Below are 14,313 nucleotides of genomic sequence, written 5' to 3' on the forward strand. Positions count from 1 at the left end.
GAACTGCGGACCTTGTGCCACACCACAAATGTATATATATATCAAAGAGTCCTGGTGGGATAAAGCACTGAACTGCAAGGTCAGTTTGAACCACAAGGTAGGCAGTTTAAGCTCACCAGCCGATCCTCAGAAACCCTGTACAGGGTTGCTGTGAGTCAGAACTGACTCCACAGCATTTAAAAGCAACAAATATATAAGCTGATTTTATGTTCCACTTGAATAGGCTCTAGTTCTCAGTGTTTTGACCAAACACTAAACTAGTTGCTGTTTCACAATGTAATGTAATGCAATCATTTTCCATAATCTAACTGAATATAAAACAATCAATCAATCCTTTGCAAAGGACGTTGCCTTAGGATACACTCTGTCTCTAGGCTATAAATCAATATGCTGGCAGAATTTGTTCTCTCTACTCTGTAATCTTTCTACTGCTTTGTCTCTGGATCTTGGGACTTGAGCCTGCAGAAGTCTCCAGTCTGCTGCCTTACCTGGGCATTTTGGACTTTTCAGCCCACCAATATTTTGAAGTAAAAATCTTTCTTTCTTCAGTGCTTGCTTGCTCTCTCTCTCTTTGGATTAAAAACAATATTGTTGTTGTTGAGTGCTGTGGAGTCATTTCTGATTCATAGTGCCCCTGTATAGGGTTTCAAAAGAACGGTTGGTAAGTTTTAACCACTGACCTTCAGGTTCAAACCAACCTTGTGGTCCAGAATGTTCCTTAGAAGTGAGCATGGCTAGATTTTGCCTCTCATACTTTGGCTACGTTATCAGGAGGGACTAGTCCTTGGAGAAGGTCAACAGGCTTGATAAAGTGAAGGGGCGGCGAAAAAGAGGAAGACCCCCAACGAGATGGATTGGCACAAAGGCAGCAGCAATGGGTTCAAGTGTAACAACAATTGTGAGGATGGTGAAAGACTGGGGCAATGTTTCATTTTGTTGTGCATGAGGTTGTCATGAGTCAGAAGCAACTGATGCCACCTAACATCAACAACAGTTCGGGTAACACAAAGAAAGGCAGGTGGTGGGGTTTTTCCTAATCAAGTGTTTATGTATATACTTTCCAAGAGACTGTTGTTGTTGTTAAGTGCCGTGGAGTAAGTTCCAACCCATAGTGACCCAGTATAGGGCTTCCAAGGAGCAGCTGGTGAGCTTGAACCACCAACTTTGTGGTTCAAACAACTTTGTTGTCCAGTGCATTAACCTACAGCGCCACACCAGGACTCCAAGAGACTTGTTGTTGTTGTTAAGTACCATGGAGTCGATTCTGACATTAAATGCAGACATGAAGCCCTGATATCCACAGATAAATGTAAAAGCCTCCTAAAAGCCGAGACTGTAAAATTCCAAACAGGCAAAGTTCTTCCCTCAGAGAATTCATTCAAAGTAAATTGGGTGGCTCCCCGGTCTCTGTTCTGAGAACAAAAGGACTGCCATCTTAAAGTGTTTCCAGGTGCAGGCCATTCACCCAGGCGCCTCTTTTCCTGGAGAACCTGGGCTGGGCAGCCAGCACAATGGGAATCCTCTCAATCCTCCTTTTCCTTCCCCCATTTGAGGCTAGGTGCTAAAAGGTATGTTAATTAAGCTTGAGAAACCAATTTGAGGTCGTGAGATTCCAACCTGCGAAGTGCAATGTAAAGCTGCCTGAATGTCTGGAGAATTATGTATGTTAGCTGTACCTTGTCTTAGTCCCGCCCAGCTTTGTGTAAAGTACCTCCCCTAAATAAAACGGAGGTGCAGGCTGACCCAGGTGTGCATTACAGCGTGGAGGGCGTGTTATACGGCTGACTAGGCATGCGTGGCTGACCAGCTAGCAAGGGGAACGTACTGCCTGCATAGCTAGATGTTTGCTATGAGGAATCTTACTGCCCTCATGGCGAATATGTTCACCACGCCGGATCTGCCGGACACCAGTAATGCATCCACTCTGGTTTCGGGGTGTCTCTGTCTCTCTCTTGGTGCCCCTTGTGTGTGTCTCTCTATAGTTCTACAGCTGCCAGATATCCCCACCTTGTGAACCAAGTTCCTATGTCGAGGTGGGTCCCCGGCAGTTTCCAACTCATAGCAACCCTATAGGACAAAGGAGAACTGTCCTATATGGTTTCCAAGGCTGTAAATCTTACAGAAGAAGACTGCCTCATCTTTCTCCCAAGGAGCAGCTAGCTGGTGGGTTTGAATCATCAATATTTTGGTTAGCAGCCAAATGCTTAACCATTGTCCCACCAGGGTTCTTTTCTAAAGATAGAAATGACATTTAATCAATAATGCTATATACTTGATTTCGCAATTCTATGTTCTGTTATTTGCCATTGAGTTTTTTCTTGTGCATCGTGATCCCATATGTCAGAGTAGAACTGCTCCACAGGGTTTTCAAGGTTGTCACCTTTGAAAGTCAAGGTTGTGACCTTTCAGAAGTAGATCTCCAGGCCTGTATTCCAAGACATCTCTGGGTGGGTTTGAACCACCAACCTTTCAGCTAGTAGTTGACAATGTAACCATTTTGCACCTTGAGACCTATCCTTAAGAAGTTTGCTCACATTCTTCAACAGTATCATCATACCTTCTTTTATAGGAGTCCTGTGTGACACTGTAGGGTATGCATTCGACTGCAAGGTCATCAGTTTGAACTGCAAGGTCGGTGCTTGAAACTCTCCAGCCACTGCTTGAAAACCATATATAGGGTCACTATGGGTCGGAACCGACTTGATGGCACTTAGCAACAACAACAACAAACCTTTTATGATGACTTACATTGTACCCAAAAAACCTTTATAGTTTTCTAAAAACACCTAAAATATAAAATATTATATTTATATATTCTTAGTATATGTTCTAAAATATACTAAGAATACTTTATATTTGCAATGAATTTGAACATTTATAATGTACTTTTAAATGTATCACCTTTCTTTTTACACATGAGAATAAGACTTTTAATCACAGCTTTTAATCTTCTGGCTTTTAGAAAAAAACCAAGTGTGGGAGAGAGTCAGGGAGAAGATGATTTAGTAGTTCCGTTTCATGCTTATACACTATTATCTGATTTCTGTATAGTATTATTGACCTTACTTCCTGCCTGCTTCATACTTTCCTTTCTCTCCCCGCCCCCTCCCCCACCTTAATAAGAAGTAGAGTCTTGGTGTGGCGCTATGGGTTAATGCACCAGACTGCAAAGCTGTTTGAACAAAAACGTTGGCAATTCAAGCTCACCAGCAACTCTTTGGAAACCCTATACAGGATCGCTATGGGTCGGAACTGACTCGACAGCACTTAACAGCAACAACAATGAGAGGTCCCTGGTGTGGCACTTTAGGATAAGCACTGGATTGCTAACCACAAGGTCAGTGGTTCAAACTCTCCAGCCACTCTTCCTAAACCCTATGAGTCAGAACCAAGTGACAGCGCTTAACAACAACAACAGAATGAAAAAAGTAGAAATATTTACCGCTAGAAAAATCTCTTTAGAAATGGAGAACTATAAGGTCAAACATCTTCCATTGACTCTTCTCTCTGTAATTCTTGCCATTGGCCTATGTGGACTGCTGTTAAGTGCCCTCGAGTGGGTTCCGACTCATAGAAGCCCTGTGTAGGATTCTTGAAGCTTTTTACATCTTACAGGAGCAGAACACCTCATCTTATTGCAACAGAGTGGCTGGTAGGCTTGAACTGCTGACCTTGTGGTTCGCAGTCTAGTTCTATTGCTATTTTTGTATTTGTTGTTGTTGTTGTTAAGTACCATCAAGTCAGTTCTAGCCCATAACAAGCTTGTATGGGGTTTCCAAGGAGCAGCTGGTAAGTGTGAACTGCCAACCTTGCAGTTAGCAGTCCAGTGCTGATCCTATAGCACTTATTTTGTTGTTGTTGTTTTTAAATACTGTCAAGTCAGTTCTGACTCATAGCGACCCTGTATAGGGTTTCCAAGGAGCAGTTGGTGGGTTTGAACCAACAACCTTGTGCTTCAAACTGACCTTGAAGTTCAGTACTGCCACACCAGGACTCTAGTAACACCTATCTTAGACCCTCCTAATCCTGGATCTGGAGAACTAACCTCGAGGTCAGTGGTTCAAACCCACCAGAAGCACCTCAGAAACCCTATATAGGGTCGCTAGGAATCAGAACTGACTTGAATACACTTAACAACCACAACGATCATGGATCTAAAACAGGTCTGTTGATCTCATAGAGTCCTCACCACAGTGGCTAGGGAACCAAAATCAAGTAAGTAAAGACTGGTGGGTGAACCCATAGAGAAGGAAACCTTAAACTGTTTTTATTACTAAGGTCCCTGGGTGGTACAATGGTTTGCCATTGGCTGCTAACCTTAAGGTTAGTTGTTCGAGCCCACTCAGCATCACCATGGAGGAAAGGCCTGACCATCTGCTACCATAAAAATGACCCCAAAGACAATTCTATGGAGTTCAGTTCTACTCTCTAACACATGAGGTCACCACGAGTCAGAATCAACTTGACAACAATGAGTTTGCTTCGGTTTTTTACCAAGCATAGGATGGTAAGGCTGGAAGTATTGTTACAAGGGTTTCAGTTCCTATGTGCATGGGTTTATTCCAAGAAAAACATGTTTAAGCATGTTTCTGAGATCAGTGGATGACTATAGACAAGGCCTCAATAATGTGCTTGTTTTAGTCTCCTTTGGGTGCCTTTAAAAATATATGCTTTTTGAACCCTGGAACAAAACAGTTTTGAGGTCAGGCATAATATCAAAGTTTTAACAAAACTCAAATGGACATCCTCCCAAATTGTTGAAACTTTGCAACAAATTTATAGGAATGCTGCACCACATAAAACACAGTTTTTAAATGGATCAATCCTTTTTCAGGAAGGTTGGGAAGATCTCAAAGTTGAGCCAAAAGAGAGAAGATTGTCAACCTTGACTAACGAATGAAGACACTGCAGCTGAAGTCCAAAAACTGGTGAAAGAAGACCCTAGAATTACCATTGAGGCTATAGCTACTGAAATTGGAATCTCACATGGTTCAACATTTTCAATTTTAAGCAAATATCTTTGTCTCAGCATGCTTTCAGCTCACTGGGTGCCAAAAGCATTTTGTGAAGATCAGCTAGCTTTTTGCCAAAAGCATCGCATGAAGATTAGCTAGTTTAAAGAGCTGATTTTTCCATCAGTCTTTTGAGCAAGATCAAAGCTATTGAAGAAGATTTTATGGAACAAATCCTAACTGGGGATGAGTCTTGGATTTGCCAATATGATACAGGAAGCAAAGTCCAGTCAAAGCAGAGAGGTCATCTCAGAAGGTTATAGGACTGTTTTGAGGATACCAAAAGGGTTCACTTGATAGCCTTTTTCAAAAGACACAGAATGATTGCATGGGGCTTATTGTGAATAAGTTTTAAGAAAATTGAAAATGCAGTGGAAAGACAAAGACAAAGAAAATTGCACCCCCACTTTTTTTCCCCATCATGACTATGCACCTGCTCATTCTTTGAGAGTAGCAAGGCTGTCCTGGGAGAATTTCATTGGGAAACCTCACCCCATCCATCCTACAGCCCTGATCTTGCCAACTCAGACTTTTTCTTTTGTTTCCTTCAAGAATGCCTAAAATTCCATTTTAAGGTGGTGTAAAGCAAAGCACACAGAATTATTCAGAGGACGGTTGCTGTTGTTGTTAATTGTGGTTGAGCCGGTTCCAACCCACAGCAACCCTGTATAGAGTTTCTGAGGAGCGGCTGATGAGCTTGAACTGCCAATCTTGCGGTTCAAACAACTTTGTAGTCCGGCGCAGGAAACATCACTTTCTGGGGGTGTCTAGACCTAGATGGAGGATATGGTGAGAAAGAAGACCTTCACATTTTGGTAATTTGTTTAATCAAGGTTTCTATAATTTTGTAGAAATACTTTTTTGACTTTCCCTCACAGATAAAGTTAATATCGTATTTATTTGTGTAGTATTTCTGAACTTATTAAAATATTAGCTATAAAGGCATATAGTAGGCATAGTTGGATAGCTTTCTTAGAAGCTCTTATTTAACTGTCTTTCCATGATTTTCCTCAAACATCTTAACCGCTTTCTTATCTGGCTGTAGGAATAGAACATATTTTACTATTAAAATAATATCTTCTACGTGGCATTGTAGGATCAGCACTGGACTTTGAACTACAAGGTTGGCAGTTCAAACCCAACAGCTGCTCCTCAGAAACCCTACACAGCTTCACTTTGAGTCGGAACCCACTCCATGGCACGTCACAACAACAACATAATTATATAAAGTTATAACATCAGTCCTATCATCAAGGCAATATGAAGAAAGTATGAGCCCAAATTAAGTAGCATTCAATTATCAAATGTTAGTAAAGTGGATATTTAAGCAATTGATGGTTCACAGGGGAGCACAGTGGTTCTGTAGGATAAGTGCTGGACCTCAAACCACAAGTGATAGCCCACTGGCTGCTCCATGGAGAAAGACGAGACTTTCTGTTCCCACAAAGACTGAAAGCCTTAGAAACCCTTAGAAACCCTATACAGGGTCGCTATGACTCGGAACCAGCTCAAGGGCAATAACAACAACAGAAGAAGGTTCACAAAAATGAGATGGAGGAAGAAAGTAACTCACACCTTAGCTTTAGATTGTACTGCAACTTTATAAACTGAAGGAGTGATTTTTAAAAATCTGTACAGGACCTAATGTATATATCATTTTCAGGGAGCATTTTGTTGATTGCAGGGTTGTGCACTGGTACATCCCAGTTCAGCTCTCTGCTTACAATTTGTGTTTCCATCCCAGATATGCTGAATTAGAATACGAATCACTTGGGGATTTGGTAAAATGTGGGTTCTGATTCTGGGATGGAGATATAATTCTTAGCAGAAGGCCGAACTCAGAACAATCAGTTCATAGTCCTGGTAGATTGGCATATTCTCCTATTCCCAGCACTCCAGAGAATAACAATTACGAATGGAGAACAAGTTATTTTACCACAGAACTATAATAATGGTAAGCCAAAACCCAACAAATCAAACTTACTTCCGTCGAGACAATTACATCTCTTAACAACCCTACAGGACCGAGTAGAACTGATCCATAAGGTTTCCAAACTGCAATTTTTGTGGAAACAGACTACGGCATCTTCCTCCCATGGAGCTGTTGGTAGGTTCAAACCTCTGATCTTTAAGATTAAGAAACAGAAAGAAGTCATAAGGAGCCAAATTAAGACTGTAAAGTGGATATCTAATGATTTTTCATGAAAACTTGAAAAATTGCCTTTACTTGATGAGAGGAATCAGCCGGAGGATTATCAATGGTGGAAAAAGACTGTTGGAGCTTTCCAGGGCATTTTTTCCTGCTAAAGCTTTAGCTAACTTTCTCAAAAATAATAAGCAGATGTTGCTGTTCTTTGGCTCTCCAGAAAACCAACAAGCAAAATGCCTTGAACATTAAAAAAAAAAAAAAAGCTGTTACCATGACCTTTACTCTTGACTGGTATGCTTTTGCTTTGACTGGAGTATTTCCATCTCATTGATTATGCTTCATCTCAGGATCATCCTGGTAAAGCCTTGTTTCAGCTTCAGCTACAATTCTTCAAGTACATGCTTAAGGATCTTGATCCCACTTGTTTAAAATTTCCATCGAAAGCTCTGCTCTTGTCTGCAGTTGATCTGGGTTCAACAAATTTGGCATTCATTGAGGAGAATGTTTTCTCCTATCTTATTTTCTCCTAATGTTTTCAACTTTAATTTTTCAGTTGGAATTTTGGCAGATGAGCCAATTGAGATATTTATGGTGTGAATTGGTGGTTCTGCTGTTAATTGTGGGTCCTCTTCCATTAGAGTACAAACAAAATTAATTGTTTCCTAACAAACTTACATTGGTGGTCTGCTGCTGATGGCTTCATCTTCAACATCATCTCGTCCCACTTTTAAACTAGTTATTCATTTGTGAACTCTTGATTTCTTTGGAACATTTTCCCCCATAGACTTTTCATAGAACTTAAATGATTTCATCATTCTTCCATTCAAGTTCACCGTAAATTTGATGTCTGTTCTTACTTCAGTTTTAGCAAATTCATGTTGATCTAATAGGGGCTCTCTTCAAACTGATGTCTTATTCTTCTTAGTGCCTCAAACTAGATCTTATTCAGACATGTGATAACAAGTTAGTAGGAGTTTGTTTTGGTGTGAACATTTTTTAAACCCATGCATGTTGTTGTTAAGTGCTGTCCAGTCGATTCTGACTTGTAGCGAACTTGCATCGGGTTTCCAAGGAGCAGCTGCTGGCTTTGAACTGCCAACCTTGTGGTTCACAGTTCAATGCTGAGATCCTACAGCACCACAACAGAAATCCATGCATAGTTGTCTCATAATACACATTTTCCATGAACTTTTGGAAGACTCCTTGTATAACAGCAATGATGCTCTTGTTGTTTGCTATAGAGAAGGTTCTGATGAATAGAGATCCTATATAGGGTTTCCAGAGTTATAAATCTCTATGGAAACAGAAAGCCTCATCGTTCTCCCAAAGAGCAGTTGGCGAATTAAAACTGCCAACCCTGAGGCTAACAATCCAATATGTAACTCACTAGGGCTCCAACAGTGATGGTAGTAATAATTTTAAGATAATCTGGTGGGTGTTAATATAATTAGAGTCCCCTCGGCCCAGGCTACATTTGGTGTTAGGAATTAGTGTTTGAGGTAAGCACATTAAGTATTGTTGTTGTTAGTTACCTTAAGGTCAGCTCTGACTCTGGCAACCTTTTATATAGCAGAGTGAAACGTTATCCGGTACCATACCAACCTCACAGTCGTTGGTATGTTTGAGCCCATTGTTGCAGGCGTCGTACCAATTCATCTCATGGAAAGTTTGTCTCATTTTCCCCTGACCTTTCTGTTTATCATACATGATGTCCCTTTCTATAGATTGATCTTTCTTGATGATGTGTCTAAAGTAAGCTAAATGAAATCTTGCCATCCTCACTGCTAAGGAGCCTTCTGGCTGCTCTTCCTCCAAGACTGATTTGTTCATTCTTCTAGCAGTTAATGGTATATTCATTATCCTTCACCATGACAATTACAATGCTTCAAGTCTTCTCTGGTCTTCCTTTGCCATTGTCTAGCTGTTACATACATATGAGGCCATTGAAAATACCATGGTTTGGGTCAGATGCACTTTAGTCATCAAAGTAACATCTTTTCTTTTTGACACTTAGAGTGTTTAAAAGAGGTTTTTTGCAGCAGTTTTAACTCCAGTAAAAAACCACATAGAAAATTGGCCAAAAGAAGGAGTTTACAATATAGAAACTAGCACCCTTCCTGCTATTTCACACCCCACCCTCCATTTTGCTTCCATTTCCAGCCACAGATCCTAAATTTCTGGGATCAGATCTATTAAAATGGAGAGCATGAAAAAAAGAATATTAGTATATCTTATTGACAAGCAGCTTCCGCTGGACATAGAGGACTCTAGTGTCCCAGATGAAGTACATGTTTAAAATGAGAAAAAAGTTTTCAAAATGATTTTACAAGTTGAACCCAATCTTTCTTTCTCCCACCAATTTGTTATCTCTCTCAACACATCATTCCCAGATACAGGAAATGTGGTTGGAATTACAAAGCACTTTGTCTGAAAAGTGATGTAAAACAATCTCATTATTGTAACCATTTACTTTTAGTCCTGAGAAGTTTCTGATATCAACTACTTCGATGTATTTGAAATTCCTTATAATCTGTAATCAGATTATAAGGTTTGTGTTCCAGTTGGAGTCTTAGCAATCAAAAATATATCCCATAGCCCCTCCAAGAAAGGATATAAAGAGTTCTTCAAAACCTACTCAGAACTTAATATAAGGATGCTAACTCAATTAGCTGGGAATGAGAGGAACAAAGACCAACTTATACTGATGCCAGAATATGCAAAACCTCCTTGACTCAAATATTGGCCTCTAAAGAGGGAGAGCAAAATTCTACACTCTGAGAAGTTCCTGTATGCATGATTATTAATATATAATTCAATGGAGCATAAAACCAATTTGGGAAAGAAATGGGTGAGGGCATAAATGCCTTAATGGGCAGAGTGGAAATGCCTAAGAAATAGATAAGGGCTTATTGGAGGCTCGTCTCCTTTCTATTCCAGGGGCAGCCCATATCTGGTGTCATATAATCCCAAAGAAAATAGAAAAGAAGGCTATTTAAAAAAAAAAAAAACTCTTAATTCTCCTGATTTTAATTTTTATTACCCTTGGATTCCCCCCCCAGTAAATTAACATTATTAATTTTTTAGGTAGCATAGACAGGCATACAGATTATTATTTAGAATCTATCTACTATGCTAAGATCTAAGGAGAAAAATCTAATAAGAATATAAATCAAAGGAGGAAAGAACATTAAAACTAATTGCAGGGTTCACTAAAATTTTTTTAAATGAAATTTTCATTAAAAAAAAGATGATGTCACCAAAATTTTGACTGTTGTAATGTTCTGGTCATCTCCTTAAGTAGCTGCTATTGTATATTCTCTATTGGAAATCTTGAAAGTATCATTTGTCTTTTACCATGTTTAATGCTACTCTTTTGCTTTAAAATGGTTTTCCTCCATGAAGCTGTATGAGTTTTGCTTTTTATTTTAGGGTGTGAATGTATATGCTATTTATCCTGCCTTATTTGAAAATCCCGAAGGAATTTAAATTATACATTAGCGTCTAAGCAAGTGTTACAAATGAAGATCCTCTCTTAAAAGGAACTGTATTATTCATCTAATGTACATTTTTAATTACTACTAACTTGCTTCCTTAAAAGATTTAACTTCTTCCATGATCATGCTATTTACTGAAGCAGTAAAAACCACTCTTGATTTGTCCATCTGCATTTACTCAGTATGTCAAAAGATATTAAAACCTATGCATTTCAAAATCTCAATTCAAAATTATTTCATAATCCAGAAGATACTTAGCTTCACTAAAATGAAGAGTCTAAATTTACTTTTCTCAACAAGGAAAACAATTTTAAAGAGCAATTAAAGTGTCTTAATTAAAAGAGATCAAAATTCTGTTGTTTGTAATTTTAATATATGTGATTTATTTTGACCATACTTTCATGGACTGTATGTACACAAGCCTACATCATAGATACATGATACACTGTCACGTGTCACGATCCTTTCTGTGTTATATGTTCCTGACAATTTCAAAAAGCAGAAATAAGACTTTAGAAGAAAATTAGAAATAACAGCGCATGTGTTATAGCATTACAGAGGCGGTCTTGGGATTTAGTAAGGGTTTTCTATAAAGTCACTGATGCTTTCAACACTTGTTATTGTTAAGTGCCTTCAAGTCAGTTCTGACTAATTATAACCCTGCATAGGGTTTCTGAGGAGTGGCTGATGGATTTGAACTGCCAACCTTGTGGTTAGCAGTCCCATGCTTATCCTACAGAGCTATACCAGGGTTCTGCTTTTAACACTGACAGTGCCATATAGACTAGTGGGGTTTGGTGGTGGTAGTAGTAGTTGAGTGCTGTTGAGTTGATTTTGACTCATAGCCACCCTGTACAGGGTTTCTGAGGCTTTAAATCTTTGCAGGAGCAGAAAGCCTCATCTTTCCTCCACGGAGCAGCTGGTGCACTTGAACCGCTGACCTTGTGGTTCGCAGGTCAGTGTTTATCCTGAAGATCCACCATGCTCCCCAGGAATAATGTAGTGCACTACATATGTGATAGCATTGGCATATGAACTAAAATGACAGTCAGGTGTAGGTAAGACTATGCTTGAGTCAAAGCTTTGGCAACTTGGAGATATAATCACATCTGCACATATCTCAAGGATAGACAGTGGTAAGTTATCAGTTAGTTTCCTTGGATTCAAAACAAAACACTAATAAAAGGAGAGAAAACAGAGGCAAAGCCCATGTATCCAAGGCAGGAAATAGTGCAAGGAAAGTTTAATATAGCCCTTTGATTGTATTCTTTTCCAATGTTGGACTACCTACTACCTAAGTCTTAGCATAAGGGAGTCCTGGTGTGGCCCTATGAGTCAGAACCAACTTGATAGCACTTAACAATAACAACAGCATAAAGTAACTGCAATCAAAGAACAAATTTAAAAAACCTAAAATAGAATTTATAAAAGAAGTCAGATTTGTCATTAGAGCAATTTCTGATGTCCCTGAAGACATTGAGTGAGTCATGGCTCCTGCAATGATAAACTGGCATCTTAGTGGCTTTGCCAATGACAGGAGGTAATATACTCTCATCTGTGTCATCATCACTCCCAACACCACTTAATAGCCAATATGATGAAATCATCAGTAAGCAGGCACCAACAGGTGAACAAGTGTGTTTGGCAGGTAATCACAATGGCAGTCATTTCTGAGGGAAATGACCAGATTGTTGCTGCCTCATTAAATGACAGTTATCATTGAATTGACTTAGACTCATGGTGACCCCAAGTGTGTCAGAACACAGCTGTGCTTCATAGGGTTTCAATGGGCAGGTCTTTCTTTATTCCAAGGAGTTTCTAAGTGGATTCTAACCTTAACATTTTCAGTTAGTAGTCAAGACCATTAAACATTGGCACCACGTTGTTTTGTTGTTAGGTGCTGCCAAGTCAGTCCCAACTCATAGCGGCACTATATAGGGTCTCTGAGGCTATAAATCTCTACAGGAACAGACAGCCTCATCTTTCTCCCTCAGAACGGCTGGTGGATTTGAACTTCTGATTTTTTGGTTGACAGAGTAGTGCTTATCCTACAGCCTCAGAAACGCTATACAAGGCCACACTGAGTCAGAACTGGCATAACGACACCTAGCAACAGTAACAAGATCATAATAGCAAAGGAGCCCTGGTGACACCGTGTGTTAAGCATTTGAGCTGCTAAATAAAAGGTCGGTGGTTCAAAACCAAAAGGTCGGCCACTTCACAGGAGAAAGATGAGGCAGTCTGTTCCCGTAAAGATTTACAGTCCAGATACAATAGGGGATGATCCTACTCTGGCCTATAGAGTTGCTATGTGTCAGAATCAACTTAATGGCAGTGGATTTGGTTTTGTGGGGATTTAGAGCCAAAAAGGAGGATAATCACTGCTGTCACCTCATGACCAAAGAAACATAAGTCACTCTCCAGGGACCTCTCCACTGCGCTCATCTGTCACTTTGTATTACTTTGGTGGCTTTTGTGTCACTGTGATGCTGGAAGCTATGCCACTGGTATTTTAAATACCATCAGGGTCAGGTTTCAGTTGAGCTTTCAGACTAAGACAGACTAGGAAGAAGGAGAGGTGGACTACTTCTGAATGCTTAGCCACAGAAAACTTGATGAATAGCAGTGGAACACTGTCAGATACCACCAGAATATTGGATATTGAAACACTATGAATGTTGCTCATGTTGTTGTTAGATGCCATCGAGTCAGTACCAGACTCTTAGCAACCCTATGTACAACAGAACAAAACACTTTCAGATCCTGCGCCAACTTTGCAACTGTTGCTACATTACGAATATTACCAGAATATTGTCAGATGAAGTGCCGAAAGATGAGCCCCTCAGGTTGGAAAACACTCAAAATAGGACTAGGGACGAGCTGCCTCTTCAAAGTAGACTTGACTGTGATGAAGTGAGTGGAGTAAAGCTTTAGGGACCTTCACTTGCTGATGGTCACAACTACAAATAAGGAGAAACCGTTGTGTTTCATCAGAACATGGAATGTACGAAATATGAATCTAGGAAAATTGGAAGTTGTCAAAAATGAAACAGAGCATTAAAAGATCAATATCCTAGGCATTAGTGAGCTGAAATTGACTGTTATTGGCCATTTTGTATCTGGCAATCACATGATTTACTATGCCAGAGAGGACAAATTGAAGAGGAATGGCATAGCAGGCATCATCAAAAAGAATGTTCCAAGATACATCTTGAAATATAATGCTCTCTGTGATGGGATAATATCCAAACACCTACCTACAAAGAAAACAAGTTAATACCACTATTATTCAAGTTTATGCACCAATCACTAAAGCCAGTGATGATGAAACTGGAAATGTATTGATAATTGCTGGTGATATGAAAGCAAAGGTTGGAAACAAAGAGGAAGGATCAGGAGATGTAAAATATGATCTTAGTGATAGAAACAATACTGTAGATAGCGTAAGAGAATTTTGCAACACCAATGACTGTTTCATTGTAAAACAAAAACAAAAACTTTTTAAAACAACATTAAAATGACAATACATATGGACCTCACCAGACGGAATACACAGAAATATAATTAACTACATCTGTGAGAAGTTGTAATTATTAGGTACCATGGAGTTGGGTTCCACTAATAAAGACCATATGCACAACAGAATGAAATAATGCCG

Source organism: Chrysochloris asiatica, unplaced genomic scaffold, assembly GCF_000296735.1.
Source record: "Chrysochloris asiatica unplaced genomic scaffold, ChrAsi1.0 scaffold00018, whole genome shotgun sequence".
NCBI classification, from domain to species: Eukaryota; Metazoa; Chordata; class Mammalia; order Afrosoricida; family Chrysochloridae; genus Chrysochloris; species Chrysochloris asiatica.